This window comes from Dysidea avara, chromosome 4 (assembly GCF_963678975.1).
Source record: "Dysidea avara chromosome 4, odDysAvar1.4, whole genome shotgun sequence".
NCBI classification, from domain to species: domain Eukaryota; kingdom Metazoa; phylum Porifera; class Demospongiae; order Dictyoceratida; family Dysideidae; genus Dysidea; species Dysidea avara.
Window position 1 is genome coordinate 9,509,251 of NC_089275.1, and position 23,001 is coordinate 9,532,251.

Consider the following 23,001-nt stretch of genomic DNA (forward strand, 5'->3'; position numbering starts at 1 on the left):
ATATGGTATAGTTGGCATCAACATCTTGGGTGACTCACATTTCTCCAATATCATAAATTTTATAATAATAATTATTTACAATGATACGTCTGTAACAGTGGGTGAAAAAAACTATAGTCTTTCAATTGACCATTATTACAACAATGGCAGCATTGGTGATGTTAAGTACATTATTGCCTTTAATCTCTTCCAAAAAACCTACAGGGTAAATCTTCATTTGCTGCATTCAACATTTCATGGGTTGACATTCTGGTCAACAGCCATTAACATCAGATTGGGAACTGAAGGTGTAAAACAAAACTTTATTCTCATTGAATCCTGCCAGTTTATCAAGAATTATGGTAATTTAGTTGATATTGTAATGATAGATGGATATTATTTTAGTCAGCACCGCAGAGACATTATTCAGTTCAACAATTGTAAATTTTTGCATAATCATGTTGCTGGTGGATGTGGTGGGCCAATAATTAAAATTGGTAAATTTGGTCCAACACGTGTGCTTATCATGATCACCCACTGTAACTATCACAACAACAGTTACAAAGTGATTGATAAGAGACATGATAATATTATGACAGCATTTACTAGTCTCCAAGTCATTATCTGTAACACCACCTTTTCATCAGCTAAGCTGAGTTGCAAGTCAGTGCTAATGAAACTATCTAATGTTGAACTTCATTTGATAGGCTTTGTGATATTCAATAACATAAGCAATGTTACAAGTGTGATTTATCTTAGACAAAGCACCATCACATGCGTTAATCACATAAAGTTTGTACTTATAGAAAGTAATGCCATTTTGGAGTATCGCCACTCTCAGCTACTTTTATTTATTAAAGGGAATTCCAGCGTAAATATCATTCACAATAACTTTATAAAGTTTGCCATTGTATCCGTATATTCAATTATAAGTCCATACCCTCCTTGTTTTATTCAGTATTTAAATGGAAAACAATCAGATCATGAATATAACAACACAAATTACTCAGTGACATTTCAAGCCAATAATGTAACTTCAGAACAACATGCCTATAATAACCTTCCTATCACTCACTGCAATTGGTTACCACAGTCAGCATTTAATACCACAATGCCATTGGAGGTAAATACAAAATACATTAAGTACATTGGTAGCTCTGGTAAGCTTGATTCCTTACCACAACTATCTCAAAAGAAAACCATGTGCTATTGTAATACAAACACATCTTATGATTGTTACAAAGACATACTTGATCCTATATACCCTGGTCAAACAATGACACTACGCCTTTATGTGGATGTTAATAGCATCACTGGCTTTGAATCTCCTAACGTAATCATCACAATTGTAAATGATGTAGATTGGTTACCACCCACTGCTTGTGTTGTAACTAACTACACTGTACAAACAGCTAAAAGTCATATTTGCAGTTCCCTGCAGTACTCAGTCTCCTTTCCTAATGACAACTGGTGTGAACTTTTTCTTAAATCATATAGTGATGGAAGTGAGAAGGTAGATATTTATTACATCAATCAAAGACCTTGCCCAGTTGGCTTCATTAAAATTGATGGCAGATGTCAGTGCTATCCATTCCTCAAACAATTTAATATTAAATGTGACATTGACGATCAAGCAATAATTCGTCCTTCTCAAGTTTGGGTATTACCTATATATCACGGCAAAAGTTATGTTTATAAAATTTCTTTACAGTGTCCATTCCACTACTGTCTACCTCACTCATCACATCTTAACTTCTCCACCCCTAACTCACAGTGTCGGCTTAGCAGATCTGGTATATTGTGTGGACATTGTCAACAAGGTCTCAGTACTGTATTTGGTTCCTCTGATTGTCAACAATGTTCAAATATCTACCTGTTTCTAATTGTACCCATTGCAATAGCAGGTCTTGTGTTGGTCTCACTACTCTTTATTGTCAACCTTACAGTAACTGATGGAACTATCAATGCATTTATATTATACGTTAACATCATCAGTATTAACACTCCAGTGTTCTTTCCTAAACTTACACCAGCATACACTTTTGTTTCACTAGCTAATCTTGATTTTGGTATTCAAACATGTTTCTACAATGGTATGGATGACTATGCTAAAGTGTGGTTACAGTTAGCATTTTCCATCTACCTCATCTTCATTGCTTCATCACTTATCATAGCAAGTCGTTACTCCACTACAATACAAAGACTCACTGCACGTAGAGCACTACCAGTACTTGCTACACTCTTCCTATTGTCCTATACAAAAATACTTCTTATAGTATCCAGTGTCTTGTTCTCTTACTCCACAATCATTCACCTACCAACTGAACACACTACACTCGTTTGGTCAGTTGATGCAAATGTATCACTGTTTGGAGTTAGATTTATTATACTATATATTACATGCTTAATACTGTTTTTAATATTAATACCATTTAATGTCATCCTACTGTTCACAAGAATATTTTAAAGATTTCGATGCATCAGTAAATTTAAGCCACTAATAGATGCTTATCAAGGACCATACAAAATGAAATGCTGCTACTTTACTGGTTTGCAGCTCCTAATAAGGATTGTCTTTTTTGGAATATCATCACTGGATAGAAATGTCAACCTCACCATTGGTATGATACTACTTAGCATTGTTGGAGGAGTTCATGGTACTGTACATCCATTCAAAAATGCTGTAAAAAATTACCAAGAACTAGTACTCATCCTCAATCTTCAAGTGATGTACACAATTTCACTTTATGATAGAGAAAGTGTTACAAGTATTATCCTGAATGTAATGGTAGCAACGGCTGCAGTACATTTCATGTTCATTGTCTTGTATCACATCATTACATACATGCATGGCGGTGTAATCAGGCAAAAAATCATACTAAATATCAAAAAATTAACAAGATGTCTTAATAGTTTATCTGGCACACAGCAAGTGCAACAGTTTGGACTTGAAAATTTAACACGTGATAAAATTCCTGAAATCACACATCACTATGATCAATTCCAGGAACCACTAATGGGTCAGAGTTACTAGCTTTGTGGATATATACTTCCATAACTACATATGCAGTATATTAACATACAGTAGCATAGCACACAAACATATTATTATCATGTAATGACCGTGCATGCAGTAGCACTAAATTTAATTCAATATTTTTGTTTAGTTAAAGCTATGTAGATCCTTGATATAGGTGAGAAGACTGTATTATACTGTACAGGAGCAGACAATCAGAATCTTGATATAGAATTTCAATAGATTGCAAAATATAAGTATATATCAAAGCAGCTATATAGTAGGTAGTGATGGACATCTCATAATCTACAGACAGTCTGATATGCCTAAAGAGCAATCAGTGCCTGGGATCTGAATTCAACCAGCTGAGTCATCAAAACTGACAAAAGTTATATGCACACATGTAGACACAGTCACATAATTGCAGTTACCAAGTAAAGTTACCAAGTGCATGTAACATCTAGTTGCATTCCTTGTAACTACAGTTAGTAGTAACTTGTACAGTAACTATGTACATTTATTTACAATTGTCAAAATGTAAGTAAATTATACAACAGTAAGCATTACTGTTGTAACTATGGTTATACATAGCTAGTTCATACTTTATAAAGCACTCCACGGTTATTTGTTTGCAGCATTCATAGTATAGCCAATTGCAAATTGGGAAAATAAAGTTTAATTAAGAAAACACTTAATGTTGTGAAGTGAAGGCCTTAAAATCCAATGCATTACTATGGGTTATATCAATTGAACAGTATAATTGTTGACAGTGTGGAATCCCACAAAGACCTATGCACCATCATAGACCACCAACTTAAGTCCATTCACACACCACAGAGGCTGCAATTTGCTGGGATTAATCAGGAGATCTTTCAGTCATCTAGATTCTGATATATATGTTCATTAAGTAATTCACAGCTTTGGTTGGTAAGTGCAAGGGGCCTCATCTGCCATAGTATATGGCCTTGGCATATAATAGTCATGTGATTCCAGTGGGGCCAAAGTAGGAAGTACTTTTGGTTTATTGGTGCTTGGGTAATGAAAAAGTTGAGAACAGAGAAGCATCTCTGTCCCTCTAAACTCTTTATAATAGAGGCCATAGGTAGGTCATGTATATTGTGATCTACCCCTCCCCCCCCCCCCTTCAAGCATCAAGGTGTTTGAGCCAGGAGAGGTAGTGCACAAGCTTGCATAGACAAACCACCATGGTAGAAAAAATAAAGCTGCGTATATACATGGTTTATTATGACAAAGATTTGAAAGAATAAAATTATAACAAACAATAGCAGCAGCAACATACATACTAAGCGGGTGCATAGGATAAATGTAGGATAGTGTTGTGGTCGTATTATGTGCACTATATGGCTGAAACCTTGGGCTGTGGTAATTATGCTCATGGTTCTTCACATTATTCTACTAAGACTTTCCTGGAAAATTTTTGAATTATGCTTCAAAACTTATGCATTATTCTCAAAATTATTCCAATATACATATAGAAATGTAGAATCGACCGTTATTTATAATTCTATTTGCAAAATAAACCACAGTAGATACTTCTGAATCACTCACAACACAAGTGCTGAAGGTCTGCAGGAGGACTCCTGGTCTTACAGCCTGGTCAAAGTTTTTGCAGAAAATATGTTACAATTGTCTACAGTAGCACTATAACTCCAAGACTATTCATCACAAAAAGTTGAAACTTTAGCTGTCCACTCCAACAGAGCAGCAATAAAATAGAATTCAAGGAATGTGTGAAAATGGCTAGTTTTTGCTTTGCGGTTCACATTTATTCAAGTGTAGGGTATACCAATCAATGGATTGCTGAAGATGAAGAAAGAAGATCTGAGGAACATAGCACTTAAATATGTGAGTGGTAGCATATCTAAACATTACATGAAGTTTAATACATTAACTTACCTTGTAGCAATTACACACCCAGTAACAGTGCTATGCTAGGGGTACAACATGAAAAAATTTCAGGCTGGTACTTTATTATTAAGTCAAGTTCTGGGTTGCCAGGTACATGCAATTGGAAAGGCTATAAGACCCACTTTTGCAGATACGGTCACATAATTCTAAAACATAAGGAAAAGGCTTATTATAGTTGCAACAGAATCAAAGCTATTATTAAAGTAATGATTGACCTCTAATCTACACTACACTGTTGAAAGAAAAGTGCATAGGCAGCACTTTGTGGCACTGAATTATTCAATTTTAGGTGCCACCATAGTACATATGTTTTGTGTATTATAATGCACATTGATCTACAGTATGTAAGAAAAGTTATTATGTCATGGTAGCTATCTCTTTTGGCCACATGCAAATTGTATGACTGTTCAGTGTAATGCAATCAGCGGCTCTCAATACTCATGATAGTTGCAAGGAACATCAGGAATATTGCTTGGATAGATCTGAATTTCTAATTCTTCATCTTTAGGTCTTTTGTAAATCCAACCCATCATTGTTTCATGCACAACTTAATCATTGTGAGAAGAAATAGTATACTCCAAGGTATTACAGGTATAGCTTTTGGCAATTTGTACCAATTCAGATGAATTAGTCATAACACAAATTAAAGTTGTTGGAGGTAACCGATGTATATCATTTGCAACTGAGATCACTGTATCTGAACATTTAAAGCCTTGGACAATGCCATTGTCTTCATAAACAGGAAGTTCATCGTTTGACCGGGATATACAGGATCAAGTATATCTTTGTAGCAATCATAACAGATGCTTTTATCACAGTAACACAAATTCTTTTTTTGGTTGTTTTGTGGTAAGAGGTCACTTATACCAGCCTTACTAATGTACTTGATGTACCTTTTATTGACTTCCAGTGGTATTTCACAATGGAATACTGACTGTGGTAACCATTTGCAGTGAGCAATAGGGAGGTTATTGTAAGTTGAGTTCATCAATTTTTCAATATTTGTTTGAAACGTTATGGAATAATTTCTGTAATTTTGCCTTACATCTAAACTTTCACCACTCAAGTACTGAAAATAACAATAAGAGTACTTGTAAACAGAGTATCTTTGAAACTCACCTACAGCAAAGTATTTTAAGCTATTTTGGCTAACGTTAATTATGGCATTTTCAGTAACAAACATCCACTCATATCATGTGAAATGATTGCTTTTTCACTAATGCTAGAAAACTCAACATAACCAGAAAGTGTTACTATTTGCAGATCTTCATAGTTTTATGACACTGCCATTACCAACAATGTTGCCAAATACTATTGGTCCTATCAAATACAGATCTCCTACTTCAATAGAATGACATTACACATTTTTGTATTGTGCCACTTATCCATAAAAAGCTTGTGTTTGTGACATAAAGTGAACTTGTTTTTAATTCTATTGGATTGTCACCCTTTGATACCCTTCTAAGAACTTGACCATGATTGCTGCTGTTCTAAAATATGCAGTCTTTGACATGGACATCTGGACCATCTAGTATGTTAATGAATTTCCAGAAGCAATTAGCAGGTGTGCTAGGTCTATTATTGTAAATGTGCAATGCACAATTTCAACAATATTACCATGTATCACATTAAAGTGTTCAACCCTAATTAAAATAAGATTGTCATAAAACTGATTGTTTGTGAATCGACAAGATATGATAGAAACCATACTTTGCCCTATGCCTTGATTATCAAAGCTAATATATATTAATTGCCAGCCACTTATTGTCTGCTCAAATATAGAATTGATTAAAGTAAACTTCACTCTGTAAGTACTTTGTTGGAATTTAAATCCTACTCCACTGTTCTCAGACTTGCTAATGTGGTAGTGATCAATTGTAAGGCTGTGATTCTCCTTATTCACTGTAGTGTCTTTGTATATAAGTGATTTCCATTTTATGGCTACTAACAAATAAGAAATGTGAGTCACCCAAAATATTGATACCAGCTATATCATATGAGTTACGGCTCTCCTCTATCACTACATGTCTCAGTTGAACATTTGTACATTGTTTGATCAAGACTGTAGCATTGTTATAGTCATTACCCAAGCAGCTCCTAACTGTTATTATTATTAGTTATTATCAAGTTAGCAATATTAGTAATTACAATACCAACTGATGAGTTACACTGGGTGACTGCGTCTGGTGTTGTACCATTAGTTGTACTACCAATGAGTGAAATGTTGTGAACATTTTGTACGATGAAATCAGTATGAAGGTGATGTAGTCCTGGTAGGAAGAGTAGTTGAGTGTTAGAGGTGAAGTATTTGGTAGTATTGAGGAGGTAGTGTTGTAGGTTATGACAATGATGACATGTAGTGTTAGGATAGTAGTCATCATCAGGTGTCACATTGTAGATGGTACCAGTGACAAGTTGTAGCCAAACCAGCAGCAATGGTAACCTTAACTGTGCATAAGTACCTGTACTGGTACATAAAATATAAGCACATTATTTCATAAACCACATTTTCATTTGCAGCATAACCATAGGCGGATGTAGGAGGCATTGTCAGGGGGGGCCAAGGGAGGGCAAGAAGTTTTAGTGTACTCCACTAAAACTTAGAGGAATTCTAGTACACAAGTTACTCCACTAAGAGGAAACTTTATTCAGTATAGCTGGATGAATGATAGACATACAGTTGTAAGACTGTAGTTAGAGAAAAGTTTTAAAAATTAGACCTCCTAGGTTTGAATTTGGGAGCATTTTTGATAGCATGTAGCTAAAAAGTGTATGCTTGCAATATAAAGATTAGTTAGCCTATCTGAGATAAAACCTGTTTGATGGTAAAGTGTACTAAATGAAAATATAAAGGTGTATAGTATTGTTATAATGGCATTAGAAATGTGACTGTTCTATTAGAGTAGTGACTGCTCTATTAGAGTATCTCGATCTTGGCACAAAAATTTTAACTTTTTTCCTCACTTTCTTTACAATGTACAGTATAACTGTAAAGTACATTTATAACTATTGTCTTCTATTTGCCTATTGGCTTTCTATACTTCTGAATACAGTATAAATGCATGATTCCAGTTTTTGGTATTGATATAGTACTGTGAGTCCAAGGGGGGCGAGAGAAGGGCAAGGGGGGGCATAGCACCCCTTGGCCCCCCCTCAGATCCGCCTATGAGCATAACCATACACATGCACACAAGTCTGAAAGCACTTATTATGCATTTAATATTAACTATCTAACATTTGCATTCACAAAAAGTAAACAATGAATTCCAAAAGAAGTTTTCACAGAATATAATTATTATAGTTTTGACAACCTTCAGTTGTGGTTTTAACTGTGTGTATAGTGAAAATCACTACAAAGTTTGCTACTAATTAAAATTGTCCTAAACCTCAACTTTAAGCTCATTTTCACTGAAGTGGATGACAAGTTACTATTCCTTGATTATTCTTGATGTAACACAGCTGTAGCTCACCTCTTGTAGGACATAGCTGACTGGTATACACATATGTAGTTATGCAGGTATCAAATATAATATTATGCCATTGGATATACTGCATGTAGCATGTTGTTGTATTTATACCAATATTGTTTTGTTCTTTCGAAAGTTTGTTTCCAATAATAAGTTCATTGTTAAGAGAGCATGTAAACATTAACTGAATAGCTATTTTATGGCAGTATTAATATTAATAGCGTTGTTCTGTCTAGTTGGTTTCAGTTTCTGGTAGCTATATAAACAAGAGAACATATGTGCAGCATAAATGTACATTGTGATTTGTGGTATTGTTTAAACCTGTTTTTCATGAAACCAAAACAGTGAAATAAATAATTAATGATCAACAAAAGGTGTGTGCATAACTCTATGTGCCTAGCTTAGACTAGCTATATGTATGTGTATTGGGTATTTGGGTCAGTGCTTCAGTAGGAAGGTCAGATAAAGTGTAGATGTTTGACAGAATCAGGGCATACAGTAACTACTGTACATCTGGGGGGTATATAGAAGTTTACAAAACCTTTTGCATTTTACACTTTACTTACAACATTGAGATGTTTAGACTTCAAAATCTGTAAACTGGATGCAATTTATAAATGAGAAACATTTAGTAGTAGTTACTCACATAATGGTAGCATCAGTTATTATAATTGTTGCGAACAATACTTTGTATGAACAAAATTGGAGTACTCTAATACAGCAATCACTCAATAATAAATATGTATACCAGTGGCGGATCCAGGGGAGGGGGCACAGGAGGGATGTGCCGCTCCCCTTCCTTCATCCCTTTAAAACAACTTGCATACAAGTTCGAGATACTCTAACAGAGCAGTCACTTTAATAAAGCAGTCACAGTGTTCATGAGGCAGTGTAGCTTAACTATGAAGCTATGAATAAGGATCTGAATAAGGATCTTCATATTATACTTTATAGCATATGTGACCCAATTGTGGAAAACAATCCTTTTTGGCACACTGTTCAATTTTCTCTTTTGTAGATAAAATGAGGCACTGGGTATTTATCTAACTTGTGTCAAAATTTCAGCTTGATATCTTAAAGGGTTCCAGAGATATGGTCAATTTACTGTCTAATACATTACAAAGTAACTTTTCATAATACATTGAATTCTGTGAGTGATTAAATGTGACAAATTGTGACAAATTACTTTGTTTGCAAATAATTCCATTCCTAGTATCTAAAAGTATTATAAAAAGACTTTTGATAGTTAAATCAAGTGTTCCTGGTGTTTTTCTTCAATTAAATGCTATGTATCATTGTCTAAGACTTAGTTTTAACCATTCTAGCACCTGAATAAATCACCCAATTGTAAATTAATTGGCGTCCCACGCATGGTGAAATCACTACATGGTCTGATAAAATCATCCATATCTCCTAGCAGAAAGAAGCTTTGGTTGTGAAATTTCACAGCAAAAAGGTTTAATAGTTGCTGTTGTGCCCCTCCCCTTGCCAGCTCCTGGATCCGCCCCTGTTATAGACAAGCCAAATTTGACAATGTTCGTTCCTGTAAAATCCTCACGTGTAGTGGTCGCGTAATTTATTGTCTGCGGCGCGCGTTTCTGCTTTACTGGCCACGCGACTTGAGTCTTGATTAGAATATATAGCAATCTAGCTGCAGTGGAAATCACTTCTCAAAATTTGTGCATACGCCCTTGAGAATGTTCCTGCAGATTTCCAAATATGGCATGACTTAATATCTTGTTGTACATGATTGTGTTTTAATCTACATTAATTTAGCTGCACTATATTATTAAGACTGTTTTAATTATTACCATTCATTTACTTAATGACATTGAACTCAAGGCCCATTATAATAGTGGTGTAATAATAGATAAATAAATTTTAGTAAACAGGCATTACATTGGTAGCTGTAGTATTATGTAAGTAAATAGGGTCCACGACAAATGTAATAAAATAATTATGGTTAAGTACATACAGTCATATGTTCATAAAAGGTAGAAAATAGTAGAATGGTGAGATAATAGTGCAGAGTTCAAGTACTGTAGAAGAGGATCAATTTCATCTCATGCATGTATCCCCTTATAGCTTAGAAGAGTTTGGATACTTTATTGTAGATTGCTTTACTGTTGAATTGGAGTGTTTTGATTTTCAGTTAAGCCTTAATCCTAAATATCATTTTAATACCTCTTACTAGAAAATATTTGCCACTCCCCTTTCTCTATCTATCTTATCATTGTCTACACTTTTGAATGTTATTTCAACTGTAGCTTATATTTGACTTTCCAAATGATAAACTTGCTGTAAGTTGCTTTGGATAAATTTAATTACAAAATTTAAGGTTAAAATTAGGCCAGAGCCAAGAGATTTCAGTATGTCCGGCCATCCATGGACTGCAATGGAGGTCATGCTACTTCTTATTGATCTGATGTGATTTTTAGATAGGAACCCGGCGATTATGATGGCATAATTTTGAGCATAATATGTGCCTGAAAGCATTGAGCATAATGCTAGCATAATAGGGAGAATATTTGATTCATACTACAAATCCTTGATGGTCAAAATACATATCACAGAAAAGGATCGATATACTCTAATAGAACAATCAATAACTCTAATAGAACAATCAGGCAGCTAACTGTTCTATTAGAGTGTATTGATCTTTTCTGTCACATGCATTTTGAAGAGCAAAGATGTACCGGCATGTGCTAAGCACACATGGCATGCCAAGTTAGGGGGATCTGGGAACATTCTTCCCAAAGAAATTTTTTGAAAATAGATGCTCTGAAATGGCATCTGAAAGCTATTTTACTTGCAAAGCCTCTTTCTCCTTTTGTTAACATTGAGGATGTATCCTGGTAATTTTGTACTACAGTACCATTTCATAGCTAATTTTACTTTCAAAATTTCAGTGAAAGATTAGTTCTTGAGATACAGAAACCATTGAGTTTGTAATTGCTAATGAATGCATAACATGCTCACATGTATGATCAATTAGTCCAATGCAGTGCGCAATGCAAATGACTCACTGGAACGTTTGAGTGATTTGAGGACAATTAACATAGATGTAATGTTTTAGACTAAGCAGAACAGTGGCTATATTCTATATCGAATGCTCTATTAGAGTATTGCAATGACTGTTCTATTAGGGTATATTATTATGACTGCTCTATTAGAGTATCTTGATCTTTTTTCAATTTCAAGTGGTCTGGGAGGCAATAGAATTTACAGCCACTGCAGATGTATTCAATTAAGTGAGTATCAGTCCAACACATAACAACAGATAGCAATTTAAACTGAAAATGTTGTGGAAACCCTACCTATAAGGTCTACTCAAGTTGAAAATTCCATTCAGTTTTGTGTACTTGAATATAGTTACAATATATTAGTTTAAGTGCTCTACCTAACTGTTTTGCAAGACACTATATTTACACACTTTCAGTTTAATTTAGCCATGTGAATGATGAGCTTAGAGCTCCAAGAGACAGCATTTAGGGAGGGCTAATGACTTCTTCCCCATTTCTACTATATATCCTTGGCATTTTAACCAGGGGTGGGGTGGAAATCAATCAAGATGCCTACAAATCACGAGATTACGAGCTGTAACTCCCAGAAACAACACAGTAAAAAATAAGTAGTGAATACTGTGGGAAATAGTGGAAATTCTTAGTGACGCTCACTACAACAGCCAGTGACGCTCACTATTTGCCACAGTATTCACTACTTTTTTTACTGTGAATGATCTTTTATCGCAATACTGCACTTAAACCTTCCTCTGTGAGCAAACCTTCACCAAAAAGTATTGGTGGTTTGATTGGTGAAGCACGATTGCTGTAGCTGCATCATTTAGACAGGATTTTGGGGTCCAAAAACGGGGTTTCGTCCACAAAGACTAAACGAATGATTGCCAAAACTTCCTCATACAAAGTAGTAGTCACCCATCAACAAGAAGTCACACACCAAGAATGGTTAAATTCTGAAGATGCTAACCATCTGGGTGAGTCCAGTATTGGGCAAAAATCACCCAAAATGGCACCTTTTCTCATCACTTGCTGTCTCAATTACTCAAAACCAGAATTCTTGGCGAATAACAGCGATAATGTCTAGAACATATAACTAGCAACAAGGATTTGTTGTTAGAAACTGTAAAAATAAACTAATAGGCGTGTATCCTAATAACTACAAACTCACGTGATTGAGCCATCACAGAATAAAACACACCTGCACTGGCCCAGACCACGCCTGAGTGAGCAATTAACACAACTATTTACAAAAGGAGCCCTAGTACACCGCATGGCAGAAATGAAAGCGATTTCATGATTATTTCCGTGATTTGAATTTCTATCATGTGAGTGCCTATTTCATGCATTTGTTTCCCGCCTCCACCCCCAGCACAAAAGGCATGTGTGCTGGACACAACTGATACAAACAATAATGGGGATATTTAAAAGTCTCTGGGGCCACTAACAAGGCCCAGTTCTGGGGAAGCATCAGATGATCTGTAAGAGATGGAACGGCTTCCCCGGATACACATAGTTGCAGACCTTAAAAGAGAAAATGATAACAAGCAACAAAGCCACGCAAGAGTGCTGCTGTAGGTCATGGTGTTGCGTTTGGATAGTAAATCAGCTAAACGGCGATAAAAAGTGACTGCTTCCCAGTGTTGGGAGTAACGCATTACATAATTAACGCGTTACGTAATATTATTACTTTTGTAGTAACTAAGTAATATAACGAAATACGCTATAAAAATGGGTAATATAACTCAAGTTACTTTACTTACAAATGTAACGCGTTACCTAAGTGATATAGTTACTGTAACGAGTCTAATATTAAGTAATATTATTGTTAGGCGCAATCTATGAATTTGCGCAGTTTATAAATTATACGCTGCGCATTTTGTGAATTCGTAAAATGCGCAACAATTTATAAATTGCGCAGTTGTCCGGCTTGGCTGACATGGCAAGGGCAACAATACGGTTGTATCGGTTGTTGACCTACTGTCGTTCTAAGTGTTAGATCACGAGATTTCCTCGTGCAGTGCATGCGAGGTGTGAGTTTCTCTCGGAGTTTCTACTGAGTTGGAAATACAGTGTCGAAAGAGGTCACGACAGAGAGATACTGAAAAGTTCTGTAGAGGAAAATATCTTGATCCCAATCACACATCCAAAAGCAAAACAGTAACGGAGGAGAAGGCGCAGAAGTTAACAGGCGTTTTGAATGGCTGGACTCAACATAAGCCGGCCGCCGGATTTCCCAACCTTTTCAAATTCTGCAGTGGGTTATATGACAAAGAAATTTGTTTTGTTAAACTACCCAGGCCTGAAGTTGGAAGATGTTCTATGTTTGCTTGCCAAACATAGGGTAAGAATCCATCATGTTTGTGCCTGCCCTTCACAAAGTCTGTAATTAGCTACAGAATACATGAGAATGACAAAACCGTCTTTGACCACCATAGTTTAGTTACAACAGTTGATGACTTATTAGAGCATGTGCATTCAACTGAAAATGTGGACATGTGGGCAACAAGAAAACACTCGCAGAGGTATGGAAGTATAGTGAATTATGTATGCTATCATATTCTCAAGCATCACAAAAATTAATAGCCACTAGTCATAAGACTCTGGACGTGGTTGTGCATGGAGATGAGTAGTTAATTATATTATAGCAATATTCTATACTGAAGAAGTAGTCTGGTTCTCAATTCTGTAATAATGCCAAGCTGTTAATTGTGAAGGACATGTAAGTCAGGCTGGATTTTAGCTGATACTTTTGGCAAGAAAGATCAAACCTTCATGATCCCCATAGGCATAGCAACTGTAGTGTTCTGTGATACAGTACATTTTGTGTATCACGTATCACCATCAAAAAATTGTTCGATACAAAACTGTATCATGATACTATACTGAAGTGGTCATGGCTATAGTTATGACTGGTATAGCTAGCATAATAGCTAATAGTTGTAACAATATCCACTTTATCTGTACCTTATAGAACCGACACTGATTCTGCATTCACTGCATATGAGAATGTCAATAAATTATATAGATGACAATTAGCTTGTTGTTCTATGGGTGAATTGGTGAATTTCTTTTCATTATCTGTTGTGCCTATGAGTTATGATGTGTCATGCGCATTAACAGATAATGTTTGTTTATTTAGAATCATTGGATGACTATTGTCATTCTTGTGGAATGATTAGTTTGGATGATAATAGAATTGATTGGTGAGGTCTAGTTATGTAAACGAATTGTGTATTCACGTGTGGACTCCATGCATAGGTCAGGTGCAATTGTTGCTCATGGGGGTACCATGAACGGTCTTTAGGAAGACATGTGGTTACAGCCAGGCAAGATGAAAATGAATATAACTTTTCTGGGGCTTGCTATTCATGAAATGGAGCTGCACCTTTGTAACTAATGTATTGGAGTATAATGATATGTGTCACACAACATACCTGATTCCATGCAAACACTATATGTTTGCACTAATAACCTTATCACACAGAGGTGGCATTATGTAACCGCATGTTGTGTTACATCTGCACGCATGAGATAATGTGAGAGTGAAACTATAAGTACATGTACCATTTGGACTGGACATGATGTTGGACACGAACTACAAAACACCAAACCTTATGTGCTGATACACGCTTCATTACTGGTGCAGCATATGCGCTGTGTTGGCATGTGCTGGACAACTGCTAGATAAAATATAGCGACAGGCTGGACTCGGTAGTCCCTGCGCCCATGAAAGCTAACCCACATGGAGAGATATCAGCAGATGAGCCTGCTACCACAAGTAGTACGCAGAGAGAAAGACAGTGTGCACGTTATCCAGGTCAGCTGCAGAGTCCCCTGGGCACAATCAGCCTGCCCAGTATAATAATAATACGCAAGTGAGAGATATCCGAAATAGAAAACGGAAGCTAGTGCGTCACGGCGATCTTGACCCATGCATGTTCCTTGTAGTAAAACCTCGAGTAAACATAGCTATTAAGGGGCTTATTATACCTCCCTATGAGCAGCCAGGATAGCTACGCACTTGAATTGGCCAAGAACGTAACGGCGGTACACTGAATGGACGAGAATCCAGGCAGTTCACAAAATGCGCAGCTCTTACGGTAATTGTTGCGCATTGTAAATTGTTGCGCATTTTATGAATTCACAAAATGCGCAGCGCAATTTATAAACTGCGCAAATTCACAGATTGCGCCTAACATTATCACTACAAGTAACGAAGTTACTAATCTCGTTAGTTATCCTCTGAGTAACGCCTAGCCACAACGAAGTAAAGAAGCCTACTGAATGAAGCTTATTCACCAGCTTCTTACTTATAACCAAGAATTGCACAATGTACAACAACGTAATCATGTCACGTGATAAAGTGGTAGTTTCACACGTGATAGCTTAAGGCTGTGGACACAAAGTAATATAATATGTAATATTATTATAGTTACTTTATTTTATGAGTAATATGTAACTGTAACTAAATAGTTCAGTTGCAAGTAATATCTAATCCAAAACAGCAAGCTGTAAAAAAAGAATGCGGCCCACAAAAAGGCTATGGTGAAAAAAGATGTGAAATCCAAGGTGGCGGCCAAGAAATGGCTTTGATGGTAGGTTAATGGTAAAAATTTTAATAACAACAATTCAGGTGAATTTTGGTGCCGCTTGGTCTTGGCACAAAATTCACCTGAATTGTCGTTGTTAAATTTTTACCATTAACCTACCATCACAGCCATTTCTTGGTCGCCACCTTGGATTTCACATCTTTTTTCACCATAGCCTTTTTGAGGGCCACACTCTTTTTTTACAGCTTAGCTGTTTTGGATTATATTTCACTTCTTTTTGTATTTGTATACCATAGGCCAGCTTTGGGGTTTTTTAACCTACCTTTTTTTTCTTTTCCACAGGAAAGAAGAAAAGATGAAGCAGATGAGTACTTTAAATATTTCTGATTTTATCAATAAATGTACAAATTTAATATATATATATATATATTTATTACAGAACTCTACATGGTGCATGGTTTCTTTGCAACTGAACGCATTCTACAAGGTGCGTCCTTTTAGCTGATCTCTCTACAGGGTGAACTGTTTGTAACTGAACTATCTACAAGGTAATTTCTTCTAGCTTATCTCTATACAGGATGATTTGTTTGTAGCTGAACTCTCTACAAAGTAACTTCTTCTAGCTGAGGGTCACTATAGTTAGTAGCTGAACTCTCTACAAGGTGACTTCTTCTAGCTGATCTTTCTACAGTGTGATTTGTTTGTAGCTGAACTATCTACAGATGATTTGTTTGCAGCTGAACTCTCTACATGATGGTTTCTTTGTAGCTGAACTCTGTACAGGGTAATTTCTTCTAGCTGCTGATCCCTCTACAGGGCGATTTGTTTGTGGCTGAACTCTCTACATGTTGGTTTCTTTGCAAGGCCGGAGGAGACGGTCCGGTTGGTCAGGCCTGAGCCGGACCAATAATCTGGAGTTGTACCAACTAGCTGACCAGCTCGAACTACATTACTCTCATGCAATCTTTGGACGATCACATCTACATGTAGCTACGTACATTTTACAGGTGCTATTGAAAATGCATGACACGAGTAGTTCCTAACTAAAGCACAGAACTACACGTATAGTACCTCCAAATACCTTACAGTACAGCATAGCATTCGGCTTGATATTATACGCATACCGGGTTAGCTATACTCAGATGGTACGATTTTCCGTACCATACGCGTATGGTTGTACCGTACGCGTATACGCATAATAATTATGGTATATAGACGGGTTGCCTATTTAGGGCGTGTCCCTTGTGTAACGCAAGAAAACGCGACTTTCCGTTTTACGCATGATTACAATGTTGGTCAAGAAGTCAACAAAAAACCCATTTTTAAAAATAGTTTGACAAACGTTTTTGATTCTTCAAAGGTACAAGGTGAGTTAAAATCATCCAGTCTATCATTCTAAGTAGTAGCAAAGTCTTACAAAGAATGTTTTCAGCGAGTTTTATCGCTTTCCAAAAACCCGAGATTGAGAGAAAATCATCTTCTCGCACAGCCTTCACCTTACACGCTGGATATGTTATAGCTCGAACTTTTCTCTATAACATACTTTCTGTTCTGAAGGCTGGCTAACTCTTGCTTGCTAAAGTTAACCGAAACGTTCATTTTCTCCAATAGCCGTAATAAATTTTTGACTTAGCGAACTCGGAAAGTATGTGGAAAATTTACGGCAAAACGACCACGCCTTAAAAAGGCAACCCGTCTATACCATACGCGTATGGTACAAAATACGCATATGGTACAGAACATTATTATTATTTTTAATATTATTTGGATTTGGTTACTGTGTAAGGCAGCCATAAGGCTGATACAACACAGGGGGATGCAACTGCACAAACATATAATATGCTCAGGGGCGGATCTAGGATTTGTAAAAGGGGGGGGCTAACTCAAGGTTGGGTAGAGGTGTGCAAAGCATGCTGGAACTAGGGGGTCTGGGGGCATGCCCCCCCAGGAAAATTTTGAAAAATAGATGCTAAAATACTGCAATTTGGAGACATTTCCACATAAAATTCATAATATTTTCTGCCTGCAGATATTTTATATACTGCCTTTAGATTATAGGTATGGCTCTCTAAAGCATTTTGCTAATGGAAAAGTTTGGTAAGTACAGACAACCAAGTGCATGATGCACCCCTCTCACACTTGCACAATACTGAATAGGTGCATGTTAGAATTATTAAGAATGTTGAAAGTGGAAAATTTTGAAATTTGAACAATGCAAGATTGAATCTGAGAGCATTTTCAATGGAAATTGTGCACTTGAATTAAGTATTGCCATACATATTAACTACACTAGTAGATGAAAGAAGCCCTTTAAACAGACCAATGCACTTCATTGTATGTATAGGTGCTGGCAGATTTGGAAAAATTCCATAACAGAACCAACTACATGTTTCCAGTGAATGTTCTATTAGAGTAGTTAGCTGACTGCTCTATTAGAGTATCTCGATCTTGTACACCTCCAATGCTGATCCGGGTCCTTGTTACATAAACTTTAGCATAAATCCACTGATAATACCTTGGAAAGATGTTTATAAGGTAATTTTATGAGTATTTGTATTATTAGTGATCATATAATTATGCTAAGACAAAATTTCATTATAATACTCAGCATATTGATCAAGTAAAGCCTAAATATGAAGGGGGGGCTTCAGCCCCCAAAGCCCCCCCCCCCCCCCCCCTGGATCCGCCCCTGATGCTGCTTCTGTGATGGCAACGATTCCTTCATCACAGGATTGGGCAGAGTTTGCCTCTCTGCCCACTGTTTGAACGTGAAGACCTTTTCTTGTATTATTGATATAAATTATTATTGTTCATTATGACCTTATGTAGCTACTGTAAAAAAATATATAATAATAATAATAATAATAATAATAAGCACATTTACACAGTACTTTTTTATTGATTCATTCACATGTACAGACCTCAAAATGAGTAGCTTTATAGCTAGCTAGTTGTACATAGTTGAAATGATAAACTAAACTGCACATTTGAATGATTAGTTTTAAAGTGCTTTATTCTTTCAAGTCGGATGATCGATATATCCTGAATAAGGACCAATCGGTTGTCCCTCTCTCTACCTCAACTTCGTCTTCACGATCCAAAACGGAAACGCGCATCCATGTACCGATGAAATACTCACAAGTCTTCGATCGAAAGCTGGCAGTTCCATCGGGCCCCGATATAAGGTACCAAAGCGCCCAGTCATGATCATTTGGGTTGGATGATTTTTTTATGCGGCAGAAAGATTGATCAGCCGCTAGATAGCTGCCGCGGTGTAGCATGCTTTCAACTGTTACGAGAGAACTGGAGTGGCCTACCTCGGGGCCCTTCCTCACATACCATTTAGCCCATTCACAGTTATGAATGTTTGACTTTGGTTCTTTTCTAACTCGAACTTTACCATCTTCGCTGCTAGAGTCCAGCCATTCTCCTTTACGTGTGTTGGCCTCGATGTAAACCACTTGATTGAGGTACTTTTCGGCAAACAGCGGCATCTCGGTGTTAGGCGTCAACAAGCAAAAATCTAACTGTTAGCTGCTTCTCGCACTCGCGATAATGATTATTTCTATAAACTTATTCTAAAGAAAGTGGTTCATTCAATTTATAGTGGCTATTCTATTTGCGCCGCAAAACCAGACAAAATCGAGCTGATCCGGTTGTATTGTAGCTAGCAGATTCAGTGGAAATGACATCAGTAGAGTATAGAGACAGGACGGGGGCCGGGTAGCTAATATGGGTCGCATAGCTTAAAACCACTAGTGGAGTGGGTTAAATTCTGCAGATATAGGCGTGAACAGATAGTACCTATTCAGATCATCTGATAGAGTGAATTTGAGCCAACCACAAGTCTAATTAGAGGGTGATATAGCTCTTTCAATTTGCTACATATTATTGGCATACTGTCAATGATTCTCTTTGTACCACTTGCTATATAGTTCAGAGTACAAAGATGTATAAAGTACACATTATGAAGTCAACTACTCTGTTTCGACTGTCTACAGTGTCCCTGCTACCCTTTACATAATAATCTAACATATTAAATATGAAATAGTCAATGTTCAAGCACAGCATCTCATAATACCCGTTATGTCTCATAATACACACATCTACAGTGTTCCAAAAAAATATCATACAGACCACCACAAGGCAGGATTTTTTTTGAAATATTAGGATAATGTAGTTTATGGATACACTTTTCCATATTAGTAGTGTAAATATCAGGGTTACAGTTTTAGGTAATAGCAATTAATGCTTTGAAGTTATTAATAATTGTCTCATAACTACCACCACTACTCTATACCTTTGAATTTAGCCTAAAACTTGGTAAACACGTTAGCGCCAGATGTAGCTAGGTTTTGGACATCTGTGACATAATGTTTTTTATCAAAAGCCTAAAAGCCCCTACCAATGCATTTAACAAAGGCGTAGGAACGATTTTCTGAGTGGGGGGGCCAAAGATAGACATAACCAGTTAACCATAAGCTGATCAAACCCCACACATACACACAGGGTCCCATTGATATAGTTCCTGTTCCCAGTTCATACGTGCATTTATATAGGTTTTGTGGAGTGTGTTATCACTAGCTAATAGTCCTACACCTATACTACATAGGTGATTTATAACCAGAAATTATGAAGACTTGGTGAAGTAGATTTATTAAGTAGTCTAAAGAGAAACATACAAGAGTGCTGAAAACGAAAGTGGCCAACCATGAACGCAGTGTGGTATTCACGTCATCTACACTCAGTTTAGGAACACCTGCTAGAGCACACATCCCAGTTTGCAGTTCCTTAAAGGTAATGATGTTTCACTTTATATATAACAACTATAATAATGTTGTAATCCTTGTAGTTGTAGAACAAATTACCAATTACTAATGATTGCACACTAACTGATTTGAACACATTCACTGACTATATTTTAATTAACAGTAATTACTAATCGTAAGATATTGTATTTATACTCACATTTTTATGTGTTTTACAATTATTAATATACATACATGCATACATAAATATTTGAACAACAGATATCACGTGCAAGCATAACAGAAATAAAGTTACAGGCGCTTTTTGTGTTTAATACTGTACAATGAATGGCTTGACAGTTGTGGTGGACTGGTGATGCCACACCCAGAGAGTGATTTTGCATGATGTTTGTATGGTTTCTCATATGGAGGTATGTATTTCTGTGTGTGCATATTATATAGCTTTGGCTCCTTGGCCCATAAAGTTGGGGGGCCAAAACATGCTACTGAAAATAGTGTGGGGGCCCTTGGAATTTAATATTACTGACTATGTTAAATTCACTTCAGGAAGCACACTATATATTAGGATCTAGCTATAAACTGCAACACGTAGGTAATATCAATGTTTCCAGCAGTAATTTCAGTCTATTTCAGCATACTCCCTCATATATGGAATGTATTACCAATAAATTACAATCTTAACCTAGCTACCTACACTGTACTATCAAATACAAACTTACAAACTTTCTTTGGAATCATTTCGAACAGAATTTTGATCCTAAGTGTAATCGTGTGTAACATCTCATCTTTATTAGCATGCACGTTATAAAACAATGTAGCTATCTATTATTCAAAAGGTAGAAAATGTGAACACTCAGCTGAGAAAAGAGTTTGTATGGGTCAATAACATCAGAGATAAATAATGAAGATGCATACATGTTACTTCTTTCTCTGTATTTTAATGGTATCATGCATCATTTTTGGCTTTCTCTGGCTAAGCACCAGCCTATTATGCTTTTAATTTTACCTATTATGCTATGCTGCAGTGCTAAAAATTTTTGCCTATTATGCTCATAATTATGCTCAAAACGTTTGCCACAGTTCCAATGTTTTGTTACTTTCTATGGATTTGCTTATGAACAACTGGTTAAATGTAAAACGTATCCGTGCATTAAGAATTTGGCTACATTGTAAACTATTATAATAACAGTGGTGTCAGATAACTACTTAATGCCATATCAGTGGCATCAATTGTTCTATAAGTCAACCATTTTCTGTGGCATGCATTTTTGCTTACAATATGACAACTATTCTGCCTATTATGCTAGCATTATGCTTGATGCTTTCACGCACCTATTATGCCAAAAATTATGCTAGCATAATAGGCTGGTGCCTATCTCTGACACGAAGAAATTTTAACTAGAAACCAGCTCACAGCACCTTCATGACTCATCTTGCATGGTCAGACTGATTTTGTTTCTCTTCATCTTTGTGTGGGGAGAAAAAGGTCTGGTCCAGTCCAAATACCCGTACTTGTTCTGTACACAGAGAATCCACAACTCATTGTGGGTATACAACAGTAACAGTGGCAATCAACTATGAAGACAGCAGGATTTGTAGGCCTATATTGGTGAGAATGATTTAATAGCCTTAGGATTGACTCATTTACAAGCTGCATACGTTTCTTATAGATTTTAGATCGCCTCAAGTATATTAATCCTCCACCTCAACTCACAATGTTCACTGTTTAAATCTATTTATGTACATGTACCTATTATAGTAGTTAAAAGATTAGTGTATTATTAATCTGTAACAATGAAGCCAGTAAAGATGAAGCAGAGTTAAAAATGTCATTGTGATATCACATGTTATTTTGCATCATAAGATGTAGCTAGAGGTTGATCTAACGAACCACTAAAACACTTTCTTAGTAACACTTATACAAATTGTTACACTAGATAGTTAAAGTTGCCAGCTATGGAACAACAAAATGCTAGCTATAATATTCTTCAACTTGTAAGCATTCCTGTTTGATCAATGATCATTCTACAAAAAATACATAACGATGTTGACTTCAAAGTGCTTGTAATACATGGTATTTGTGCTGGTTATATTACCATGTACCTGTCTCGAGAGAGGTCACATGTAGCAGCCATTACAGGTCCGGGTAGTATAACTATGGGCAACTGGTTATGTAGCAAAACAGAAACCATATACCATAAAGTGCTTGTATATGTTTACTTAATTCCAAATTTTGAATGCATTCATAGTTAATAAATCAGCATGTAAGAA

General features: G+C 36.3%; 1 long non-coding RNA gene across 1 annotated transcript; it reads left to right on the top strand.

Moving 5' to 3' along the window:
- The first annotated feature begins 13,330 nt into the window (after positions 1 to 13,330).
- Positions 13,331 to 14,978, top strand: LOC136254557 (uncharacterized). Its single transcript, XR_010700553.1, has 3 exons — positions 13,331 to 13,752; positions 13,802 to 14,614; positions 14,670 to 14,978. It is a non-coding gene; the product is annotated as an uncharacterized lncRNA (long non-coding RNA).
- Positions 14,979 to 23,001: the final 8,023 nt, after the last annotated feature.